The sequence below is a fragment of the Procambarus clarkii genome, chromosome 21 (genome assembly GCF_040958095.1).
Source record: "Procambarus clarkii isolate CNS0578487 chromosome 21, FALCON_Pclarkii_2.0, whole genome shotgun sequence".
NCBI classification, from domain to species: domain Eukaryota; kingdom Metazoa; phylum Arthropoda; class Malacostraca; order Decapoda; family Cambaridae; genus Procambarus; species Procambarus clarkii.
The window spans coordinates 20,486,995-20,501,431 of record NC_091170.1 but is presented as its reverse complement, the minus strand read 5'-3'; the positions used below and the strand labels follow the sequence as shown (position 1 = coordinate 20,501,431).

The 14,437-nt window shown below is 40.6% G+C and overlaps 1 non-coding gene across 1 annotated transcript; it reads left to right on the top strand.

The window, feature by feature from the left end:
• The first annotated feature begins 9,125 nt into the window (after positions 1-9,125).
• On the top strand, positions 9,126-12,994 carry LOC123747588 (uncharacterized). Its single transcript, XR_011229290.1, has 4 exons — positions 9,126-9,348; positions 11,035-11,132; positions 11,706-11,862; positions 12,800-12,994. It is a non-coding gene; the product is annotated as an uncharacterized protein (transcript).
• The last annotated feature ends 1,443 nt before the right edge of the window (positions 12,995-14,437 follow it).

Sequence of the window (14,437 nt, the reverse complement as noted above, 5' to 3'; positions counted from 1 at the left end):
ACCAAGACCAGCTAATTCATATAAAATAACCTCTTTGTTGACTTTATCAAAAGTTCCTTGTAAATCAATAAAAATTCTGTAATAATCATTTTCATTGGCTAGACATTTAATAATACAGTCAGAAGTACTTTTTCCTCTGAGGAACCCGAAGAAATTACTAGACAGCTGATCACCTTTTATATATAAAAGTCTATTTAAAATGATCCTCTCTATCATTGTAAAAAAAACACGAGGTTAAAGACACAGGTCTATACTCTCCATTGGCTTTAGGGATAGGGATGATCATAGCTTTTTTTCCATTTACTGGGAATACTGCCCTCTTTATAACTAATATTAAAGAGGTCTAAAAGTGGGCTTTTCGTCATAATGGCAAGTTCTTTAAGTACTTCATAAGTTACTCCATCCTCCCCAGGAGCGGTAGATTTCCCAACTTTAATCGCCGTTATTAGTTCTTCTCTGGTAATACCTGTGCAAGTGACATCACCACTGTTACCTGCTGTAAGTATAAAATCCTTTCTTAGATCTTTCCAAGAATCGAATGACTTTCTCGTTACAGCGGGTAATGAACTAAGTTTGGCAGCTTCCGCCCATTTATTTACGAGACCATTTGCAATTCCTTTCGGGTCAGGATGTGCAACAAAATTATGCTTTTTACCCCTTACTTTATTTACGACTTGCCAGATTTCCTTCAAGTTTCTGTTACTCCCAACTTTCTCTGCAAACTCCTGTCAATACTTGCTCCTAATTTCCTTTCTCTTCTCCCCACACAGCCTAGCAACTGCCAGTAAAGCATTCTTCCCTTCCTCAGTCCTACCATTCCTCTTCCAATCCCTGTGAGCTCTCCTCATTGTTAATGTCCACCCCTTAAGCATCTTGTCATGTGTATAATTTTCTTTTCTGGTGGGATGTTTTTTTTATACTAGATGTTTTCCTGTTCAATGTTGCATTAAATACATCTACCTCCTTAATTAGATCTTCATAAAATGCTTCTGCCGAAACTGGCTTATAAGTATCATACCAAGACTTAATATGGCCAACAAAACCCCTTAATTCTCCCTCATTAAAATTTAACCTTTTCCTCTGAAGGCAGGCATGCTTTTTATCTAGTTTAAGCTGTATTTGTAATGCAAATTGATCACTTAGCATTTCATCCACAGTAAGACAATTCCCCTCTATGCCCTCAGCATTTATTAAACAAGCATAATCTAATCTCCCTCCCCTCAAATGAGTAGGAGAAGGCTCGCCCAGCAGTTGAACATCTTCATGTTCCTGCAAAAACTGGTACCATCTGCAACCATTCCTGTTTGCTTTACCCCTTGATCCTAAAGCTGGATGTCTGGCATTAAAATCCCCTACTACAAGTGTATCTTCAGAAAAGAAGGAATCTGTCAAGTATCTTAAATCAAGGGAGCTATCAGAGATGTATACATTAATGAAATTTAACTCGGTCTTGTAATTGTATCCGCAAGCTAATACCATCAATAACTCTATATCTCTGAGGAATTCCAGTTATCTTGGCAAGTATGGTTCTTTTGATATAACATGAGACCCCCCTAGTTTCTCCATCAGCATATAAGTGAAAACCTCTATAGCCATTTAGCCTCAGAATGCTACCATCCCAATCCCCAGTTTCCTGGAGTGCTACTATGTTAACATTCTCTCTAAGAGTATAATAGTGTATACCGCTCTAGTTTTTAATCCATTAACGTTCCAAGATAATATTCTCAATCTACTTTCATCCATGATTAATAATAAAACTACCTTTGTCCTGTCCGTCACATTCCATGAGATACGAGAATACCTTAGAAACTTCTTTCCAACACCGTTACATTTTTTCTTTCTCCTCACTTTCACAACTACTACTACCATCGAAGGTAATATTATTCATATCTATTTTCTTTGTTATTTCTGTAACCCGATTTACTTTAACCGTTCTTTCACTATTTGTCACAACAGGAGGTTGAACACCGCGAACACTACTAGATAGTATATTTTCCTGACTATCCTCTATCATCGTTACGTCATGCGCTTCCTTACTTTCTTGTACGCACGTTTCACTTTCCATTTCACGTCCCGTTTTACTTTCAATTACACGTCCTGTTTCACCACCTTCACCCCGTCTACCCTCCATAGCCTCAATGAATGCCTCAATCAATAGCCTCAATCCTCTTGTCTAGTTTTTTTTAGATATTCTAAAATTTGATTACCAACCTCAGAGTTGACCATATTGTCCTGAACCTTGTCCTCACAAGGTTTCAGTTTTTCAACTGCATTATCTACTTTCCCTAGGCTCGCCTTAATTATCTTTCCTTTCTCCCACACATTGATCATAGGGGCTGTCGTTGGCTTCCAGCTGTTTCCTCCATGTTCCTGCTACACAATCTTTCCTTCCTTCGAGGATACATCTATCCTGCTTGTAGGACCCGTCCTAGTCTCTCTCAGATGAGGCTTCATGGGGTATAGATAGGATCCAGCATTGTGGATGCCTCGACAGTTGCAACAAAATGGGACGATTTTTTCACTTCTTTCAATCTTGACTCTACACTCTCGCGAGTCGTATTTCTTACCACAATACCGACACCTGGGGTCAAACTGGCATTTCCATGCCATATGTCCCCAACGTGAACACTTCATGAATAATATGGGCTCCTCAATGTATTTTGCAACTTTCCTGTAGCCTAGTCCTTGCACAAACATTCTTTCCGGAGCCTCACCCTTTATCAAACCTGGCTTTGTTTGTCACCACGAACACTCTTCCTCTTTCCCCATGCAACACTATCATTGTTGAGAAGAAGACAGTCAGGATCGAAATAAGTTGGATACTTAAAAACTATGACCTTGGTGTGCATAATGCATTCTTCCAGAGTAACCATTACAATATTCTCAAAACCAACCGTCGTTAGGCGTTCCACGGCCTTTCCTGTCCCAACTGTTATGTAGGGCCGGTGAAGACCCTCCTTGAAGAGTGGTTCATATTCCAAGCACTCCTGAGCCAGACGTACCGTCCACTCAAGCTTTTGGTGGAAGTTCAATTGGCATGTTGTAGGGAACAACAGCCTCTTCCCTTTATTAAATTGCTTCTCTTGCGTCCTGCTGAGTAAGCCTTCATTTTTTGGTCTCTTTGTTATTTCATCTTCACTCTCACTGTCTCGCTGACTGTGAATATTTCGCCGTTTATTTCTGCTCATTACTACTTCAAACGGCCTGATATTATCTTGTCTGCCCTCCTCACTATCACTTAGGCATACCGCCTCTGCCATTTCCTCGACACTCAAAGGCACTGTCAATAATCGAGAATAAATTCACAGTATCCAGCTGTAGCAGCCACGTACAAAAACGAAGAGTGTGGGGAAATACTTCACTTCCCACCAAGCAGCGGACGCCAAGAACGCCAACACTCAAGTGCGGTCCGGTCACAACTGCTGCTACCTTATTCACTCTTGTGTTCATGTTATCCTCATAATGCACCTAGAGTCTGTCAGTGCAGATTACTGATCACATGCCTCTGTATGACTAACCATCCTGTGTGATGGGGACTTTTTAGCATCACGTAGTTAGCTTTTTGACACACTGTACTCCTCTTCATATAGTCTAGGGTAGCTAAATGTACCTAATGTACTATTAATAATAATAAAAAAAGAGAGTTTGCCTCTTAGGTGGGAGAAAAATTATAAGTAAGTCTCGTATTCACCATCCCAGTGGTGCTACTGCTGCTGGGGTTGGTGGTTCAAGACTTCTAGTGCCCAGGTGAATGTGTAGAAGATCAGTAGTTAGACCATGGAGGTGGACCTCGATATATGCCTAACGAATAGACATGCACAAGCTGCCTGTCATCAGTGTATATTTTCACAATCTCTCTCTCTCTCTCTCTCTCTCTCTCTCTCACTCTCTCTCTCTCTCTCTCTCTCTCTCTCTCTCTCTCTCTCTCTCTCTCTCCCTCTCTCTCTCTCTCTCTCTCTCTCTCTCTCTCTCTCTCTCTCTCTCTCTCTCTCTCTCTTTCTCTCTCTCTCTCTCTCTCTCTCTCTCTCTCTCTCTCTCTCTCTCTCTCTCTCTCTCTCTCTCTCTCTCTCTTTCTTTCTCTCTCTCTCTCTCTCTCTCTCTCTCTCTCTCTCTCTCTCTCTCTCTCTCTCTCTCTCTCTCTCTCTCTCTCTCTCTCTCTCTCTCTCTCTCTCTCTCTCTCTCCCCCTCTCTCTCTCCCTCTCCCTCTCCCTCTCTCTCTCTCTCTCTCTCTCTCTCTCTCTCTCTCTCTCTCTCTCTCTCTCAGCACCCACATACAACACCCACATATGTGTTGTATGTGGATGCTGAAGTTCAGTCTCTTGTCTATGTATAGCTCAAGGAACTTTCCATAATTTTTATGCTAATGTTAGCATTGTCTACCTGAAGTTGAATTTGGTTTGTGGATTTACTTTCAAACAAAATGTAGTCGGTCTTTTCCATGTTTAAAGTGTGTTTGTTGATTTATATCCACGAGTGGACTTTATAAATCTGTTATTTTCATTATTATTTAGTGCGTTTGGACTGGGGTCTGAACAAATGAAGGTAGTATTGTCAGCACTTATCTTTACACTTACTGAAAGTATCTAAGTGTCAACTTAAGTATCTTCACACTTGAGTTAAACTTTTGTAGTTATTTTCCGGACCAATCCTTAAGTTTCGGAAACCAACGAAGATGGAATTCACTTGAAATGGATTTTGTTACCATCACTAATAATGTTGTGTTTTCTCTGTCTAGCTTCAGACACGGTCATGTTACAATTTTATTTAAGAATTTTGGAGTGAAATTCATTGTGTTATTTTTGTGATTCATCTGTGTCTCTTGATTCCGTCGGTGTCTCTTGTTTCCGTCTGTCTCCTCGAATTACTGTTCTCCTTAACTACCTTTGCAAAGTTATCAGAGAATAAGTCACCATAACGGAACTGAAACCTATAAACCAATCCTAATACATGAAGTGAAATGAAAGAGACGTTTTAGCCCGTCTTGGACCCTTATGTGACGTCGTTAAAGCCCGTCGTGGACCCTTATGCGACGACGTTTCGGTCCGTCCTGGAGCCCTTATCAAATCGTCACGTGGCGATCCGTCCCATCCCAAATCCTTATCCTGACCCTTTCCCAGTGCTGTATAGTGGTGGCTTGGCGCTTTCCCCTGATAATTCCCCCCCCTCCCTATCGCTCATTCATTCATTAAATGTTATGAAACCCGGTTCCTTCAGTTCCTTCAGGAACTGGTATTGTTGCATGCTGAGTTTCATGGGGTTCCATGCTGGGAATACTTACTCAAGACTGAATCTCACATCATGGAAGCTAGATGGTGGAAAAACTTGTCAGGTTCCTATGATAGAGTGAGAGAGATGAAGTGGAAGAGGTTGGTTTGACTGCAAATTCCTTGACACTCCTAAGGCCTTCCATACAGTGCTTGACTGTGGGCTCACGTACACTGTGAAGATAATGGCTGGAGTGTCAGGGGCGGTACTCACTGGCTGAAGGAGATCTTCCTGTAGAAGAAGTTAACACTGAGAGCGGATATGTCAGATGGGAGTAGTGAAACAGCCAATAATAAACATACATATTTTTTTATCAAATATTTGTATTATTAATATTATTATTATGATATAATAAGTGGAGTTTCTTAATAGAAAATCCTTGGGCCCATCCTGTTTGTGCTGTAAGATAATAATAATCAGTACAACAACACACATGACAGCTCTCTTCTCTGTTTCTGGATGCTTCCAAGACATGTGACAAAAGATGAATAAAATTAGCTTTAAAATAAATCTGTTGATCCATAACGGTTAACCTGCAATTGCTAGATACCTTTACATATATCATCAGATCTGCGAAGAAGAAGCTGTGAAATGTTAGTGTTCACCCTTAAACACTTATCACGAAGAATTGTGGTGAAACAAACAGCTGAGCTTGATGCACATGCCGTGATGCCACACGATGTGCAGTGTTTCTAAAGGAGAGACATTGCACATCTTTATTTGTGGGTCCTTCTTATATACAACACACAACTCTAGTGTAGTACTCTACTGCAAGGTATTTTTAAATATAAAAGGGAAACACCTGAGGCAGAGAGAAAGGATGCATCAGATAAGAGGTGATACCTAAAGAAGTGGAGATTCCCAGGGATATAAATACGACATACAAAATACTTAGACATTGACAAAGTCAACAAATAACAGAGACAGGAAGAGCGTCACATGTGTGAACACATACATGAGCCATATACATATACATATACATATACATATACATATACATATACATATACATATACATATACATATATCTATATCTAAATAATATTCTTGAGTATGAGTGGAGCGAGAAAGTGGACTGAACTGATCTAATGGGAACTGACAAAGTAGACAAGGAAGTGTTATTTAAAGCTGGAAACTGCAGAAGCTTTGCACCTTGTCATAGGTGCAACCTAGAGACACATGATAGAAAGACTCTTTTACAGTATTAAGAGACGTCAATCAGCAGATAAGGTAAAACGAAGAAGTCACTGTAGCTAACTAATACACAATTTGAAATAATAGTGTACGGAGGTTATCTTGAGATGATTTCGGGGCTTCTTAGTGTCCCCGCGGCCCGGTCTTAGACCAGGCCTCCACCCCCAGGAAGCAGCCCGTGACAGCTGACTAACATCCAGGTACCTATTTTACTGCTAGGTAACAGGGGCATAGGGTGAAAGAAACTCTGCCCATTGTTTCTCGCTGGCGCCTGGGATCGAACCCAGGACCACAGGATCACATGTCCAGCGTGCTGTCCACTCGGCCGACCGGCTCCGGAAGGCAGGCCTAGGAGCCCAGCTCGTCCCTGTCAGTACATTCAGGTTGTTGTTTTAGCTTCAGCAACTCGGAACAAAACGTTCCAAGTAGCTCGGGCTATGGTGAGCCCGTAGTAGACTTACCTGGAACAGGAGCGGGGCTGTAACTGACGTCACATTCAGGTGAGCACAAACACACACACACACACATACACATAAACAACAAATTGCAGGTTAAGGATAATATTCAGAGGTTGAAAATGGGAAATAGATTCACGGAAAATGAAAAGGAAATGTGTGAAACATTAAACGAAAAGTTCCAAAGTGTGTTTGTACAAAATGAAATCTTCAGGGAACCAGATACAATAAGAATTCCCGAGAACAACATAGAGCACATAGAGGTGTCTAGAGACGAAGTGGAAAAAATGCTCAAGGAGCTAAATAAGAACAAAGCAGTTGGTCCAGATGGAGTTGCACCATCGGTTCTGAGAGAATGTGCGCCTGAGCTCAGCATTCCACTTCAACGGATTTTTCAGGCATCCCTGTTTACAGGAGTTGTAGCTGATGTGTGGAAAAAGGCTAACATAGTTCCAATCTACAAAAGTGGAAGCAGGGAAGACCCCCTTAATTATAGACCTGTATCATTGACAAGTGTCAGAGTCAAAATATTGGAAAAAATAATTAAAACTAAATGGGTAGAACACCTGGAGAGAAATTATATAATATCAGACAGACGGTATGGTTTTCGATCTCGAAGATCCTGTGTATCGAATTTACTCAGTTTCTATGGTCGAGCCACAGAGATATAACGGGAAAGAGATGGTTGGGTTGACTGCATCTATCTGGACCTAAGAAAGGCTTTCGACAGAGTTCCACATAAGAAGTTGTTCTGGAAACTGGAAAATATTGGAGGGGTGACAGGTAAGCTTCTAACATGGATGAAAAATTTTCTGACTGATAGAAAAATGAGGGCAGTGATCAGAGGCAATGTATCGGACAGGAGAAATGTCACAAGTGGAGTACCACAGGGTTCAGTTCTTGCACCAGTGATGTTTATTGTCTACATAAATGATCTACCAGTTGGTATACAGAATTATATGAACATGTTTGCTGATGATGCTAAGATAATAGGAAGGATAAGAAACTTAGATGATTGTCATGCCCTTCAAGATGACCTGGACAAAATAAGTATAAGGAGCACCACTTGTCAAATGGAATTTAATGTTAATAAATGCCATGTTATGGAATGCGGAATAGGAGAACATAGACCTCACACAACCTATATATTATGTGAGAAATCTTTAAAGAATTCTGATAAAGAAAGAGATCTAGGGGTGGTTCTAGATAGAAAACTATCACCTGAGGACCACATAAAGAATATTGTGCGAGGAATCTATGCCACGCTTTCTAACTTCAGAATTGCTTTTAAATACATGGATCGCGATATACTAAAGAAATTGTTCACGACTTTTGTTAGGCCAAAGCTAGAATATGCAGCGGTTGTGTGGTGCCCATATCTTAAGAAGCACATCAACAAACTGGATAAGGTGCAAAGACATGCTACTAAGTGGCTCCCAGAACTGAAGGGCAAGAGCTGCGAGGAAAGGTTAGAGGCATTAAATATGCCAAAACTAGAAGACAGAAGAAAAAGAGGTGATATGATCGCTACATACAAAATAGTAACAGGAATTGATAAATTCGATAGGGAAGATTTCCTGAGACCTGGAACTTTAAGAACAAGAGGTCATAGATTTAAACTAGCTAAACACAGATGCCGAAGAAATATAAGAAAATTCCCTTTCGCAAACAGAGTGGTAGACGGTTGGAACAAGTTAGGTGAGAAGGTGGTGGAGGCCAAGACCGTCAGTAGTTTGAAAGTGTTATATGACAAAGAGGGCTGGGAAGACGGGACACCACGAGCGTAGCTCTCATCCTGTAACTACACTTAGGTAATTACACATATGCGCGCTCGTCATCTCTGAACTGCACGGGAAAATCTCCTTTAAACCTGTTATTCTTGGGAAATTTTCACAGAGGCGATTCATCAGGTAAAATAAAAAAAAAAATGATAACAAAAATAAAACTTAAGCGGAAAAAAGTGTTTGTCGCAATATAAGTCTATGACTTCCTGCCTTTTGAACTCAGTGAACTATCAAGGAACCTACAATGTTTTACAACAAATGTAATGTAACGCTTGTGCTGGCCCAACAACCCTCCGGAAGTTGTTGGGCCTTAAACCTAAACACTATTTCCTATCAATGCTAGTTTGGAGGCTTAGCAACCCAGCATCAGGAGTGGGTATAAAAGGCGGGCAATCAGCTACCCAGCGCACACGGGAGACATCTCCCGTCACGCAGGGTGCAGTCGTACCTCCATAGATCTCCAGTATCATCTCCTGATACTGGTAATGGCTCAAAAGGGCCACTACTTACGGGCTATTCATGCCCTTGCCACCTTTTGGGTGGCTTAATCTTTATCAATCAATCAATCTACCCAGCGCACAGGAGACATCTCCCGTCACGCAGGGTGCAGTCGCACCTCCACAGATCTCCAGTATCATCTATTGACAATGGTAATAGCTCAAAAGGGCAACCACTTACGGGCTATTCATGCCCGTGCCACCTTTTGGGTGGCTTAATCTTCATCAATCAATCTGCAATTACGGCACGGAGACATCTCCCGTCAGACAGGGTGCAGTCGCACCTCCACAGATCTTCAGTATCAGCTCTTGATACTGGTAATGGCTCAAAAGGGCCTCCACTTACGGGCTATTCATGTCCGTGCAACCTTTTGGGTGGCTTAATCTTCATCTATCAATCTGCAATTACGGCACGGAGACATCTCCCGTCAGGCAGGGTGCAGTCGCACCTCCACATATCTCCAGTATCAGCTCTTGATACTGGTAATGGCTCAAAAGGGCCTCCACTTACGGGCTATTCACGCCCGTGCCACCTTTTGGGTGGCTTAGTCTTCATCAATCAATCTACCCAGCGTCAGTGCCGCCACAACTGGAGGAGAAAAAAGTTGAGAACTTAATTTTGTGACAATGATGTAGTCCTCAAGTCTAGGAAGCCCCGACTTGCATTTGGGTTTAAAGGGTGCTAATTTGGGATTTATTTGGGATTTGGGTTTATTTGGGTTCTTGAGTCACAATGGGAAATCCTGGATAAGATTAGGTTAGGTTACACATTTTGAATGGGTACGTAAAAATCAGAGTTTTCTTGGTTGGCGCAGTCCAGTGGTTAAAGTTGAGCAGTATTATACATATATAAAACGCTGAACTGTAATGCCAATCCTGACCTCAAAAGCTTCATTGAAGGTTGTAACAGAACCCATGAGCACCACACCAGAAACAAATACAGTTTTGATATTCCAAGAGTACGACTTAATCAAACTAGAAATGCTCTACAAATCAAGGGACCCAGAATGTGGAATGACCTTCCCAACCATGTTAAAGACTGTACCTCTCTCAACCAGTTTAAGATAAAAACGAAGCACTAACTAATAAATTCCCTGTAACCTACCTTACCCCTATATTGTCAACCCATGTCTGTTTTTTTAAACAACGCTTATTGTCGACCTAATTGTATTTGTGCTGCTTTTTCAGCCATGTTCCCCGCTTTCTTATTTTTATTTTTATTTTTTCTCAACACATTTTATACTTTAAACTCAATTAGTATTAAGTTTTAGTCTTTAATGTTTTTCCTGCCCGAAACGCTTTGCGTAATAGTGGCTTTAGGCATTGTATGTACTAGCTCTATCTATAAATCCATCAACTTTGTATCTTGCCTTGTATGTATGTACTTTACCTGAATAAAATTTTTATTTATTTATATAATTTATTTAATTATATAAATAGGTACCCGACAGTTAGTCAACCAACGCGGGTTTGAATCGTGGAGAGGGTCAGCAATTCGATCTCGGGCGGTGGACCTCGATACAAGCCCAAAGTAAATGTTTATATTATTACCACAGGCTTCCTGTTCCATACAAAACACTAATGTTAACTTTGGCCTACTCTAAAGATAATTTATTACTCGTATACAAAGAACATTGACTGACTGGTCCAAGGCTAGTGGTGGTGGTCTTAGAAGAGCAGGGGAACTACCCAGAGTGCCCATGCGTTAAGACGATACTGGTAGTGGTAGCTGCAGCAGTAATGGTGGTAGACACTCTAACATGCCACTAAGGGTCTTAGGTCGTGGTAGCAACAGCGGGGGTCAACAATGACCACAATGTCTTACTTTTCTCTCCCAAGGTTGTGTTCTGCCACCTTGTGAAGACTTGTGACAACGATGGGTTCCCTGGCCTTCACCTCCGCCCTCCTCCTCCTCCTGCTGCTGCTGCTGGTGGCTTGTAAGTTATTGTGGCTTGTTCTGTCTCGTTAGTTATGCGCGTATACTAAGCTAGTTTTACTTACTTATTTGTACTTTCGAGTAAATGAGTTCCCTGCTCTAAACTCTGTAATCTACTGGTATATAAGTTCTGGAGCATAGTGAGCTGTCATATCTACTTCTCAAATCACTTCATATGTGCTTACCTAGTTATGTACTCACTATATGTGTGTTTGTATGTGTGTGTTCACCAGGATGTACCTGCAATGTTGAGCATCTGCTCTTAATTATGCTCCGCCTATAGACTACTGGTGGTTCAAATCTGTAACTTTGCGCTCTTGGATGTGTCTGTCTTGATTGCCCCGTTTTTTGTTTTATATCCATGAGACATCTTGGGTGAGTAATGAGTCTTTCTCTCGTGTTCATCATGGGACGTGATAATATTCTTCAGCGCACGAGAAGTTCACTGTTAGCTTTACTTAAATGAGTTTTAGTGAAAAGTAAAGTTATTTTCCATTGTTAGGAATTTTATTTGGGTATGATCTTTTGTTTTCCGGTGCCCACATGTACATTATCCTCCCCCCCCCCCCCACAGCGGCGGCGGGCACGTCCAGATGCCCTCAAGGGTGCCCGGGAAATTTACCAACCGGTCTGTGGCTCTAACGGCGTGACGTACGACAACGACTGCTTTTTGCGTATTGCTGCTTGCAACAGCAACTGGTACATCAGGAAGCTACACGACGGCCCTTGTAGTGAGTATATCTATGGGATTTTTTTGTTCATTTTGTTAGCAATAAATGACTTTGGCGGAAAGTATTCCAAAAATTAGAGTAATGAGTATCTTCTATGAAAAGTTTTTCTTGGCTATTAATAAGATCGTCCCGCATTCATGCATTAGAACCCGAATGTTAATACATAATACAAATATAATACAACCGTAAGGATATAATCAATGTAATTAATGTTTACAATATACTAATGATAATAGTAATAATCTTTTTAACGATGGTAATAATTCATTTTAATGATTATACACAAGAAACGTTAGTCAGAACACTTAAGTTCATCAAGAAGTAATTGTCTTAAGAACTGGGGTCTAGGTAACTATCCGACAGTTTTAACAAGTGAGCTGTTCTGTCTTAAGTGTCGGTGCCACAGTCTTTCCCCTTCGATGATTTTGGACAATTTGGTTCGTGTCGAATTCGTCTTGTAGAGCAGCGAAGGCGGCTTTCACTTATGGCATATTTCCAATTAATTTTCTTTGTTACAATCTTCATTTGTGTTATTATGTTCACTGGTCGATGGTTTACTAGTTTCCCATTCATATCCTTGCGAAAGTCTTAAGTGTCTGCTCATTAATTCCAATTCTGACTTTAAGACAGTTTGATAAGATCGACAGAGTGAGACGTGATCTCAATGAAGGTAACGACTAGTAACCCAAACAGTACTCGCTAGGCGCTACTGTACGTGACGACTACGGAACCCACTGTCACCAGAGTTACGTCATCACTACGTTGGTTCAAGTGTTCAACAACATGATAATTAGGTCACACTGGAGCAGGTCTAGTGCCTCATGCTTGGCAGGGCCCACATATATACTTTCTCTCCCTCTCTCTCTCTCTCTCTCTCTTAGAGTGAGAGAGAATTCTCTCTCAGAGAATTTTAAGATATTATTCCCTATAATTTCAGATCAGATGCCAGCCTAGGACTCGGACTTATTTCGGACAAATGAAGAACACTTCTCCGTTGGTGGTGTTGTGGCTCCCGGCCCAGGTTACCCTCCACCAGCCCACACGTCCTGATGGACGCTCTCTCTACCACACACTTAACTAATAATAACTTAATGGTTCCTCACTAAATTTGTCATTAAAGCAAGTATAGATATATTTGTTTTTTCTTTACGCCTGAATGGATTGCGCTCTGGGGTCTTAGTCCTAAGGGCTCGGGTTCCATATCCGGCAGAGGCAGAAACAAATGGACGGAGTTTCTTTCACCCTACACCCTTGACCTCTGGGTATGGTTCCTCTGTTGCAGTTGTTAAAAAATATACAATAATACGGCCTTGCCTACTAAAGTGTCTAGGGTAAATAACTCAACTGCTTACTCAACAAAGCAATATACTTAAAGTAAGCGTAACAAAGAACATACTAATATATAAATGGAAATACCGAGAACCAGAAATATTAGAGCACCAGACTACAATAACACAATATCATTATATAAGCACTGATCACTATTTTAAAACTTAAATAGATAGATGGGTATGCACATAATGGTCTAACCAGGAAATTAGCCATGTTACTAAACAATAAACCGGTACCACAGACTTATCTCCCAACAAGTCCACGCCAGCCAGCTCCACCCACGCGACTGGCGTTGCTGGAGCATGCACGGCGTGGTCTCTACAAGTTACCAACTAAAACCTACATGAAACCTCTAGATACTCTGCTATCAGAGAGTAATACTTAAGAACATAATTATAACTAAACTTATATGTATATAACACTGCTAAGGTGTAAATAAGAAATTAAGTACAATCAATAAACAGGAATAATTACAGGGGTGAATCAGTGACGCTAGGTTGATACACTGCATGCATACTGGAACATCCCAAATATGGTCATCCCCCCATGAGACGCCACGGTCTTCCCCCACAGGAATGAACATGGAATAGCATTAACAAAATATTTAACACAGACACAGTACAGCATGCTGCATTTAAATCAAATATATATATACTGGAACACAATTGGATACAATTTTTTATTTAAATAACTGAGGAAAGAAATAATGGACAAACATATTTATCATGATAATCGTTAGAATCAAATATATGGATTCGTAACATCCCTCCCTGTCCTTAAAGAAAAATGAAATTAACTGAAGGTTAATTTCATTTTTTGACTACATGAGAGTTTAGCATTGAGTACTCCAACAACACAAAATGAATGTATAAAACAATCAATGAAATTAAACATATGAAATAACCAAAAGGTAAAGACATCCTTATGTATGGAACAATTCACATTAAGGCACTGCAATGGGGAATCCCATGAAAAAGGCATCAGAATTACATTCTGGGGATATGTCTAATATGTCTAATATTAGATATGTCCAGGGATATGTCTAATTACTATGTTGAACTCTTGTAAAATCAAAGACCACCTAAGAATTCTTTGGTTCTTATATTTCATGGAGTTAATGAATGTCAGAGGATTATGATCTGTGCCTGGTAATAATTGAACTGACAATTTGATTACCTGACAAGTATGTTTCAAACTTCTTAACCGCCAAAATCAAACAAAGAACTTCCTTCTTTACCACAGA